Source organism: Elephantulus edwardii, unplaced genomic scaffold (genome assembly GCF_000299155.1).
Source record: "Elephantulus edwardii isolate Elephantulus edwardi_28Jun2011 unplaced genomic scaffold, EleEdw1.0 scaffold00022, whole genome shotgun sequence".
Lineage (NCBI taxonomy): Eukaryota > Metazoa > Chordata > Mammalia > Macroscelidea > Macroscelididae > Elephantulus > Elephantulus edwardii.
This window is the reverse complement of record NW_006399772.1, coordinates 23,291,330-23,301,884: the sequence shown is the minus strand read 5'-3', so window position 1 is coordinate 23,301,884 and position 10,555 is coordinate 23,291,330. Positions and strand designations below refer to the sequence as shown.

The 10,555-nt window shown below is 38.4% G+C and overlaps 1 pseudogene; it reads right to left on the bottom strand.

Annotated features, from left to right (window-relative positions):
• Nucleotides 1–1,868: 1,868 nt before the first annotated feature.
• LOC102845106 lies at nucleotides 1,869–2,389 on the bottom strand (annotated as a pseudogene).
• Between the last annotated feature and the right edge of the window lie 8,166 nt (nucleotides 2,390–10,555).

Below are 10,555 nucleotides of genomic sequence, written 5' to 3'. Positions count from 1 at the left end.
CTATTTATTACATTTTGCCATGTTTTCATGCCTACAAGTATGAGCTCAGTGGACAGATCCATTCAAGAGCATATATTATTTTTTAAATGAAGAAAAAATCCAATTTAGCTCCTCCCTTTATTTCTTTAACCATATTTGTTGAATGACTAATCATATTCCAAGATTATGTGTATTTATTTTTGAAAACTTGTCATTTATTTTCACATATTCATGATAGCATTTGAAGTAAAATGTAAACCTATTTCTATTTGGATTGTAACTGACTCCTAGTTGACCCTTTCCTGGGTTTCTAGGTTGTAAATCATAGGAGAGAAGACTGTCTTTATTGTGTCCAGTCATGGGTTCGAGCCAGCAAAGAGGCTCAGCTTTTGGGTTAACAATACAACATCCTTCAGACTAAGACATCAGAGCTTCTTCAAAGGTAAAAGAAGTAGATATTAGTTAAAATCTTACTGTCATTTACAGCCAATACAACTGGGAAGCCGTGTCACCTCTCTAAGCTTTGAATATTTTCTTTGTGAAAATTAAATAAAAATGTGTTTTATAATGTTTGTAAGATTTATTAATTTTTCATACAAAATAATGTGCATGGTGCCAATGTGATATGAAGTCATAAATAGAAGACGGTATCAAGACTATAAACTTGGGTTCTCTAATTTATTTTCCATAGTAGATTGCCAGACCTTCTTAGTATGACTGACATAGTCTGGAAGCTACAAATAAATGTATTTAATATTAGAGTAAAATCATCAACCAACACTTAGCAGTTGAAGGTACATTTACAACAGAGGCTACTGAATGAAAAGTGATAATTCTACCACTTAACTATCACTGTCTTAAAGTTCCAATATAGGAGGATGGACTTCTAAAGAGATTAAGCCTAAATTCATTAGTAAAACAAGTAGGTAAATTTAAAGGAAATCTTTAAAATAAATACGTAATATTGTATCCATGTTACTCTTTTAAGTAAAAAAACTACGGTTGTTTAGGATGTTAACATTAGAGAAATGCAGCCATGAAATAAAAGACAAATGGCATTGGGAAAATTCTGCTGTTAGGGACCTCTCCAGAGTACTGAAGAGTAACGATACTGGTCTGGAGATTAAGGTGCACCTGATCCCGGCCATGGTCTTTGTAATTACTTGCTATGTATGAGAAACCTACACAATGAGTAAGGATTATTGAAAGATAATTTATGCCTTTGAGTCATGGTGCTGGAGAAGAGTATTGAATATACCATGGAGAACCAACAGGTTCATATTAGAGAGGGTGAAACCAGCCTGTTCCTTGGAGGTAAGGATTATGAAGTAATTGAAAATTTCACTTAACACAAAATTTGGCTTGGCCCAAGTTATGCAAAGGTTTACTTTCAAATATCTACTGTACTATATTTTCATAAGAATAAAGATGAACACCAGTGTAAATGGTTCTACAATATTACATTCTCTTGCAACAAATTCTACAAGTTGGAGAAAGTTCTTGAAATAACTTTGCAAAAGTACTCCTGAAAGTACAGGTGTTCTTTGTGATCTATGTGCATAGAAAATATATTTCAAATTATTTTGCCTCTATTAAATTTAATGTATTTATTTTAGAAAATAACTTTTTTATATTTGAATATTCTCACCCTTGTCTAAATCAGTCTTTTTTATATTTTGCATATAATTATCTATTCCATAAAGACATACAAATGTCTTAGAAACTATTTTTTGTTTTTATGATCTTGATGATGGTTTTCTTCATTTAACCTCTGATTCTTTTCTTCCTTCTTACTTTTCTAGAGTGTGGTTCCATATCAGTCTATATTTCAATGTTGACTAATTGTTTCTTGATAAAGATAATAGGAAATGGAAGAACAAAGCTTCTTCCTAATTGCTGCTGCTAAGTACCATGTGTTCAGAACAGATGAGTATGATTTTTTCTTCATTATTAGTTTTTAATGAAGTTGTGTTAATATTTTGCTCCTGCATCTTCTCAACTGTTTTTTCCTTGTATTTGTCCTTTTCTTTTCCAATGTGGCGGGATTTGGCTTTACATTCAAGGACCTTTTTTCTGTCTTTATCCAGTTTTAGCTCAGTGATAACCACCTTGCTGGGGTGAATGCCCACATGGACCGTTGTGCCATTAGCTTTTTCTCGCTGCACTCGTTCGATGGAGATGACACATTTCTTCCTGTAAACCTGAATGACTTTGCCAATTTGCTGACCTTTATAGTGCCCTTGTACAACCTGAACTTCATCATCCTTTCGAATGGGCATGGACCACACCTTATATTTTTGCTCAGCTCCTTGGACAGAGGGGAAGACATAATCTTCCTTCGAACGTGACAGGGTGCATTGAAATGCCTTTTACGGTTTTTGCTCTGGTCAGAAATCACAAAAGGATTAAATTATTGCTGATATTAAATGATCCAAAGTAAAAACCAACTCATAACTGGCCCACTAGTGGGTTTCTGAGGCAGTAAAGTGTAAGAAAGGAGATTGACATCTTTCTCTCATACGCAGCTCAATTCCTTACCAGTGGACCATTAAAAGGTGTAATTATATAACTTACTTCCATAGAGGCCCAATTACTGAGATGGCTTGAAATCACTTTGAGGACTAAAGTGTGCCTCATTCATGGTCTTTTCAATCACTTGGTATGCATCTGAGAGCTGGAAATGAATAAGGATGACAAGAATTGATGCCTCTCAGTTGTGATGTTGGAGAAGATGACTGAGTATTCGCTGCACTGCCAAAAGAACAGACAGAAGTCTTGGAAAAAGTGTGACCAGAGTACTCCTGGGAATCATGCATCATAAAGCTTCATCTCACATCCTTTTGTGTGTTGCTTGCAGATATCATGCTGGGGAAGGTGGAGGGACAGTGAAGGAGAGGAAGTCTCTCAATCTGGCGGATTGGCAGTCACTGCAGCAATGGACACTAGTGTGTCAGAGATGACCCACTCCGTTTGCTGATTTATTTGTGAGTCTGAACTGATTCATAGTAATTTCATGGAAATCTGAAGTTCATGAGACTAATATTTGTGTCTTATTTAATGTTGTGTCCTTACCCCAGTCTATGTTTGTGTCTTATGTAATGTTATGCCCTTCCTTACTCCAGCCTGCATCCCTCAGTGCTTCCAACCTAGTGATCTGTCTGCAGGAAGCATGATAGTGCATGAAGGACAAGTTGCCTACACACTTATTTAGAAGGAAATGTTTGAAAGAAAAAAGGTTCCAAAAATTATTTAGAACTTCATCTGCCTACAGATCATTGGCATTCTAATTCTACAGTATTACATCAGTTAATTAAAGCATTCATCAGAATTTCTACCAGAAAATTTTTTGAGACATTAGCTTGAAAACATTAAAGTCATATTTCTTTTAAAATATTCAGGATTGCAGCCTTTTCACTGACCTAGAAAGTCATAGTAATGAGGATGTATGAGATCCTCTGCACTTTGGAGAAGGAAAAAGCAAAGGGCCTCAGATGATTTAGAGCCTCTTTCACTACCTGACCCTCACACCTTGAATCATCTATGCACTAGGGCACGGCATTTATTGAAGTTTTTAACCAGAAGTGTGCCTAATATTATTCCTAATTTAAATAGTTATGTAGCTCTTTTTTATAAGCATGCAGAAGGGACAACATTCATTCATGAATGAAAGTTCCTTAAATAGGTGATTTAAAAAACAACAACCTACACCAGCACGAAAGCATTAATACGCATTAAAATTGTCAGAGTACGAAACAGAAGTGCATTACATTACTTTGAGAAACAGAAAAAAAAAACATGTGCTGAATTCATTTACAAATAAGCTGAAATCAAGTCAACACTTCTTCCCCAGAAGCAATACTTTGTCCAGGAGATAACAAAAAAAGAATACCAACAATCCTATGAAATATCACATATGCAGAAATAAAAACCTTCCCTATTTTTTAAGTTATAGAAAATTTCTGTGTGCTAAATGCAAATTATTTTTTTCTGAGAATGCTTGCATTTTTATTTATTTTTTAATTTTATACTAGTTTATTTACAAAATTTAAATACACTGTTTTCAAGAACAGATTCTTTAAATTTCTCTCATCCCCACCCATCAAATTGTACAACCCCATGATTAATCTCCCCCTGCCCCTGTATATCCTCAGCCCTCTGCTTCCACTCTCTCCCACCCCTCTGGGATCCTTATACTCATTCTACAACAATGGTTTTCTAGAATACTTATCCTTGTGGGACTGAGTTCATTCACTCAGCATAATGCTCTCCAGTCCCTCCCTAGTTAGGTAAAATGTACAAAATCATTGTTCCCGCGTGCTGCATAGTAGTCCATTGTGTGAATGTACCATAATTTCTCAATCCGTTCATTTGTGGTTGGACATTTGAGCTATTTCCATGTTCTTGCGATGGTGAATAATGCTGCTATGAACATTAAAGTCCAAATCTCCATCTGCGCCTCAATTCTTATATTCACAGGGTATATTCCAAGTGGTGGAATAGTTGGGTTATATGGAATTTCTATTGTACATAGGGTTTTCAAAGGCCTGTAATATTGGAAGTGGATGGCCAACCCTTCTTCCTAGTCTATCTCAATTTTTAAATATATATAATAGTATCTGACAGACAAGCATTCCTCAGAAAAGAGCAGATGGAATATTCAATGTTGCTATCCACACCACTACATGTTTGTTTGGTTTTTTGTTTGCGATTTTTTTTTTAATCCACCTTTCCTACTTTTGCCTTCAACATTCAACACCCGTCTCCCATTGACCAGCCCCTGGTGTGATGGCCTAAGTCTCAAGCCATCCGGATTTCTTTGATTCTGACCATATCATGCTGCTGTCAGTCTCTTAGGATGCAGTCAGTATGACTAGTGGACAGAAAATTATGCTACCAAGCCAAAGGTGGGTGACTTTAATCTGTGGTCCTCAGGCCAGGTTCAAATTTTTTTCCTGTCAAACATTCTTCTAGGTGGTATAGCACTGGTCTGTGCATTGCTGTACAGAGGTAACTCATGGTTGCTGTGATGCTGAACACTGGGACACTGATGTGCCACACATGGTAATAGTTACCCATGGTGGACAGTGTTTGCTGGGGCTTCCCAACTAAAACAAGCCTGGAAGCAGGAGAAGTATCCACTCCCGAAATGGCTTGCCTCTGGAAACTCTATGTACAAACAGTGCTCAGGCCTTTCATTCATAGGGTCGCTATGAGTCGTCTATGACTCGAAGCCACCTAACAACAACAAGTACAACTGTCAAGTACAGCTTCTTTTCCTGGATGTTTCTGAGAAAAAGTCCTTGCTTTTAAACTTCCACTCACTCCAGGATTGGTTTCTTGTGGGTTAATACCGCTTGTCTTCCATTTGCAGCTTGGTGCTGATGCAAGAGGATGGCTTCCCAGGAGAGAGGGATGTGTACTCCAGGACCAGTGCACAATTTTTGTTTCTTGGCCCAAGAGCCGCAGTCAACACTTTTGGTAACAGCAGCCAGGAAATCAGGAGACGAATTGCATTTGGAGTCAGCTGAGAGGGACCACTCAAGAGTACTGAAAAACAACGTCAGGCTGGAGACTAAGGTGTGCAATTATGTGCTATGCATTGGAGAGTTGGAAAGTGAATAAGGATGATAGAAAGAGAATTGATGCCTTTGAGCTGTGGTGCTGGAGAAGAGTGTTGAATATACCATGGACTGCTAGGAGAACAAACAGGTTTGTCCTGGAGAGGGTGAAGCCAGAATGTTCCCTGGAGTCAAGGATTCTGAAAAATTGCCTGACATACTTTGGGCATGTTGCAAGGAGGGACTGGTCCTTGGAGAGGGACATCATGTTCGGGAGAGTGAAGGGATGACGCGGAACAGGAAGACCCTCAATGAGATGGATTGGTTTTGTGAGTGGAGTGGTGGGAATGAGTGTGTTTGAGACAGCGAGGTTGGCACAGGATAGAATGGCATTTAGGGCTCTTGTACATAGGTTCGCTATGAGTTGCAAGCAACTCGATGGCACATAACAACAACAACAACATGGAATTTCTATGTTCAGCGTTTTGAGAAAGTGCCAAACTGCCTTCCAGAATGGTTGTACCATTTTACAATCCTATCAACAATGTATGTTGTTGTTAAGTGCAGTTAAGTCATAGACAACTCATAATAACCCTATGAACAAAAGACCTGAACACTTATAGAAATTTCATCATTTCTACAAGTTCACAGAGTTTCTGGAGGCAAGCTGCTTTGGAAGTGGATGCCACTACTGCTTCTAAGCTTGTTTTAATCGGGGAGCTCCACCAAACACTGTCCGCCATGGGTAACCATTATCGCATTTGGCATATCAGTGTCATAGTGTTTAGCATCACTATAGCCATGAGTTACCTCTGTATAGCAAATAGACAAACCAATGATATACCACTTAGAAGAATGTTTGACCAAAACCAATTAAAACCAGGCCTGAGGGCCACAGAGTAAAATCACCTACCTTTGGCTTGGTATCATAATTTTCTATCCACTAGGACAACAGAGCTCTCTCATTGTTGTTGTTGTTGTTGTTGTTGTTGCTGCTGTTGTTGTTAAGTGCCGTAAAGTTGTAGACGACTCACATATAAGACCAACAATGTATACAATTCCTTTCTCATCACATCCTCTCCAACATTACTGGCTACCCTGTTAAACTTTGCCACTCTTACTAGAGTGAGATGGTACCTCATTGTGCTTTTGATTTGCATCTTTCTTATTGCCAGTGATTTGGAATATTTCATCATGTGTCTGTTTGTCATTCAAATATCTTCCTCTGTGTAAATAGACTTCTAGTTCCAGCTTGGTAGCCTAGGGGTTAAGGAGCTGTGCTATCAATCCAAGGAGTACTGGTTTGAACCCACCAGCTATTCCTCAGCAGAAAGAGAACACTCTCCTTCAGTGTGATTTACAGCTTCCAAAAATCCATTCGTAGGTCAGCTGTGGGTTGGTTCCAATTCAACAGCAATAGGTTTTGTTTTTCTTTTTAGCCAGAGTAATATACCTCCATTCTGCTCAGTTTCTCTCCTTTATAATTAAAGAACCCTAGAGAAACACAGCCAGTAATCCCTGGAAAATGCTGAAAGGCAGGAAAAAAGCAGACGAGCTCCTGGGGTCATTAGAACTTGAGACATAACACAAGGAAGTGGCTTTCCTTATTGTCTCCTACATATCTCCAACAGGGCTCTTCAGAGACTCTGTTCCAAAACTGCCAACAAGCACAGACAAGGTTGAAGGAAACCTGTTTCCTCTAACAAAAAGGACAAGGACATTTCCAACAAGAGAAGACTTTCTTGTAATACCGCTCTACTTTAGCCAACACTCTACTGCCCAAAAGAAAAAGATACCTCCAGTCAGGTGTTTCAGCAAGGAGGAGTTGATTTTAAGCTTCACATTCCTTCAAAAACTAGAAGTGGGACTCTGCTGCCCCAACTACCTGTGTTGGCAAAACTGAGCAAAGAACTAATGTTTCTTCATTTACCTGGTAGCTGTTCCAATACCCGTGCCCAGTTGTGTTGGCAAGGCTGAGGGTGGAGTTGTTCAAGGACATACAGGCAGTAATTAGGTTTACCCTACAAGTGTAGCACCAGCTGGATCCAAAAGAAAGCTGAACCCCATCCCAAGTCAGTAGCAAGATATAATTAATGTGGAGGTGAACGGCAGGTCTACTCACCAAAACTCTACCTTCTCCACAGCCTCAGTGGGGTCCATTCAGGCAATGAAACCTCCACCCTCAAACAGCACCTAGAAGATTGGACAAAGCTGTGTGAATAAGGACTCATCAGCACTAATTTACCCTGACCTCCCCGGGACAGGAATGCTCACAGAGGCCATGGGGCTGAACACACAGCAGCAGCCAAACTTCTAGGTTAAAATCATGGAAGAGATGACAACTCATGTTATGAAACAAAACTTGCATAAATTGTGGAAAGACAATTTACTCAGAAAACTTTCACACAAACTGCAATGTTTTGTTGTTGTGTGTTGTCAAGGTATCAACGATCCACAGCTGACCCTCCAACAGATTTTTCAGATGCAGTATATCACACAGGAGGAGACTACCCATTCTCCAGCCAATTAGCTGTTGGATCCGAATAGCATGCCTTGGGTTTGAGCACAGCTTCTTGCCATTAAGTCACCAGAGTACTATAGAATTAAGTAAATAAACAAATAAGCTGACCATTAAAATCTTATTGACAATTATATTACTATTAAAAACATTATAATTAATTAAAAATATCCATATACTTCTTGACAAAGCACATCCTCAAATGTTATTGTTAGATGTTTTTGCTTTGACTATATAACTCATCAACCTTACAAAAAACCCATCTGAACATTGCTATGTCCTCTGTCAGCCATACTCAAATGTGTTGTGGAGTCATTGTATCAATCTTTCTTCTGGAGTATCAAATGTGTTGTGAAGTCATTGTATCAATCTTTCTTCCGGAGTATCAAATGTGTTGTGAAGTCATTGTATCAATCTTTCTTCTGGAGGATCTTTCTCTATTTCATTGACTCTCTAACTTACCCAGCATCCTCTCTCTCTCTCTCTCTCTCTCTCTCTCTCTCTCCTGGTTCCTCCTGAAAATATGCCCAAAGGAAGACTTCGTTTTACCATCCTTGCCTCTAAGGAATATTCCAGATGCACTTCCTTCAAGATACCTGTTTGTCCTTTTGGCGGTCCATGGGATGTTAAATGCTCTTCACCAACATCACAGTTCAAAGGCATCAATACTTCTTCTGCTGTTCTTATTCACTGTCCAACTTTCAAATGCAAAGGCTTTGCATCATTTGAATTTCACCCAAATTCTGAAACACATGCAATGCAAAGACCCTTAACATGATACCACAGGCTCCCTCAGAAACCTTGCCTAAAGTAAAGGATAAATGAATAATCTACAATCTGCAAAATAAGATTAAATGATAAACACAATAGCATCTTGGAGAACACAATCAGGAACATGAATACAATATCTTTATGCTACAAACATGATTCTTTATAGAATTTGTAGGTGTATTGATATATGTTCCTTTTGTTAGAATAATTCAGATAGCACAGACAAGACGGCTTGTGATGGAATAACTGTATTGATAGGCTCTAGTGAAAAATGACATTTACTCTGACATTTGAAGGATACATTACTTTTTGTTGTTGTGATCCCTTCTCATAGCAATCCTATATGACAGCCAATAGGGTTTCCGGAGGTTCTAGTCCTACGGAAGCAGATCTCCAAGTCTCTTCTGTTGAACAGCAAAAGGATTTGAACTTCAGCCTTTACCACTTAACCTTCATGTCACTGTTGTCATTCTTATGTGCCATCAAGTCAGCAACAGCTTGTAGTGAGCCTATGAACAAAGGCTCTGAACCGTGCCTTCTCCTGAGCCAATCTCACCATGTCTGACACATTTTACTCCATTACCACAGTCACTATGCCAATATACCTCAGTCTCGGTCTTCCTTTCCTGCACTGACTCTCTGTCCTTGCAAACATGATGTCATTCTCTAAGAACGTGTCCCTCGTTGCAACATGCCCAAAGTATGTAAGACACAGCTTCAAAATCCTTGCCTCCAAGGAACAACTTGGTTTCACTCTCTCCAGGATAGATTTTTTTGGTTCTGTTGGCAGTTCACGGTATGTTCAGTACTCTTCCCCAGCTCTCAAAGGCATCTATTGTTCTTCTGTCATCCTTAATCATTGTCAAACTAAGCCTACTTAAATGACCTTAACTTGCCTAAATAAAAACAGAAGATCAAAAACTATAGCCTTCAATATGGGCTACATCTCACAATACAGAAACAAAAGTTCTCAACATTAGACCAATAGGCAATATCGTGATATATATTGAGAAGACTGAAATTGTTAACACTTTTCTATTACTTAGATCCACAATCAACATGGTAGCAGTAGTGAAGACAGCAGAACATGTGTTGCATTGGAGAAATACACTGTCAATGACCTCTCCAAAGTTTTAAAGAGCAAGAATAACAATTTAAAGGCTAAAGAGTGTCTGATACAAGCTACGATATTTAGAATTGCTTTCTATGCATCTGAAAGTTGGGCAACGAATAAAAATGACCAAAGAAGAGTAATGCCTTTGTATTATAATGTTGGCTAAGAGTATTGAGTATTTTACAGACAGCCAAAAAAACAAAAACAAAAACAAATCTGTCTTCAGAGACATACAACTAGAGTTCTCTTCTTAGAGGCAACGATAGTAAAACTTTATCTCACATACGTTGGACATGTTCTCAGAATGGCCTAGTTCTTATAAAAATGAATCATATTTGGAAAGGGAGAGAGTCAGTGACAGAGGGAAAGACCCTTAACTAGATAGGTAGGTAGGTAAGTAGGTAGGTAGATAGATAGATAGATAGATAGATAGATAGATAGATAGATAGATAGATGATAGAATAACTATAACAAAGGGCTTGAGCATTAACTAAATAGATTGATACAATGACTATACAATGGACTTGAACACAGATTATTAAGGTGGTGTAGAGTAGGATAAAGCTTGGATCTGGTCTCATAGGGTCGCTATGAGTCATAGTCAACTTGAAGGAA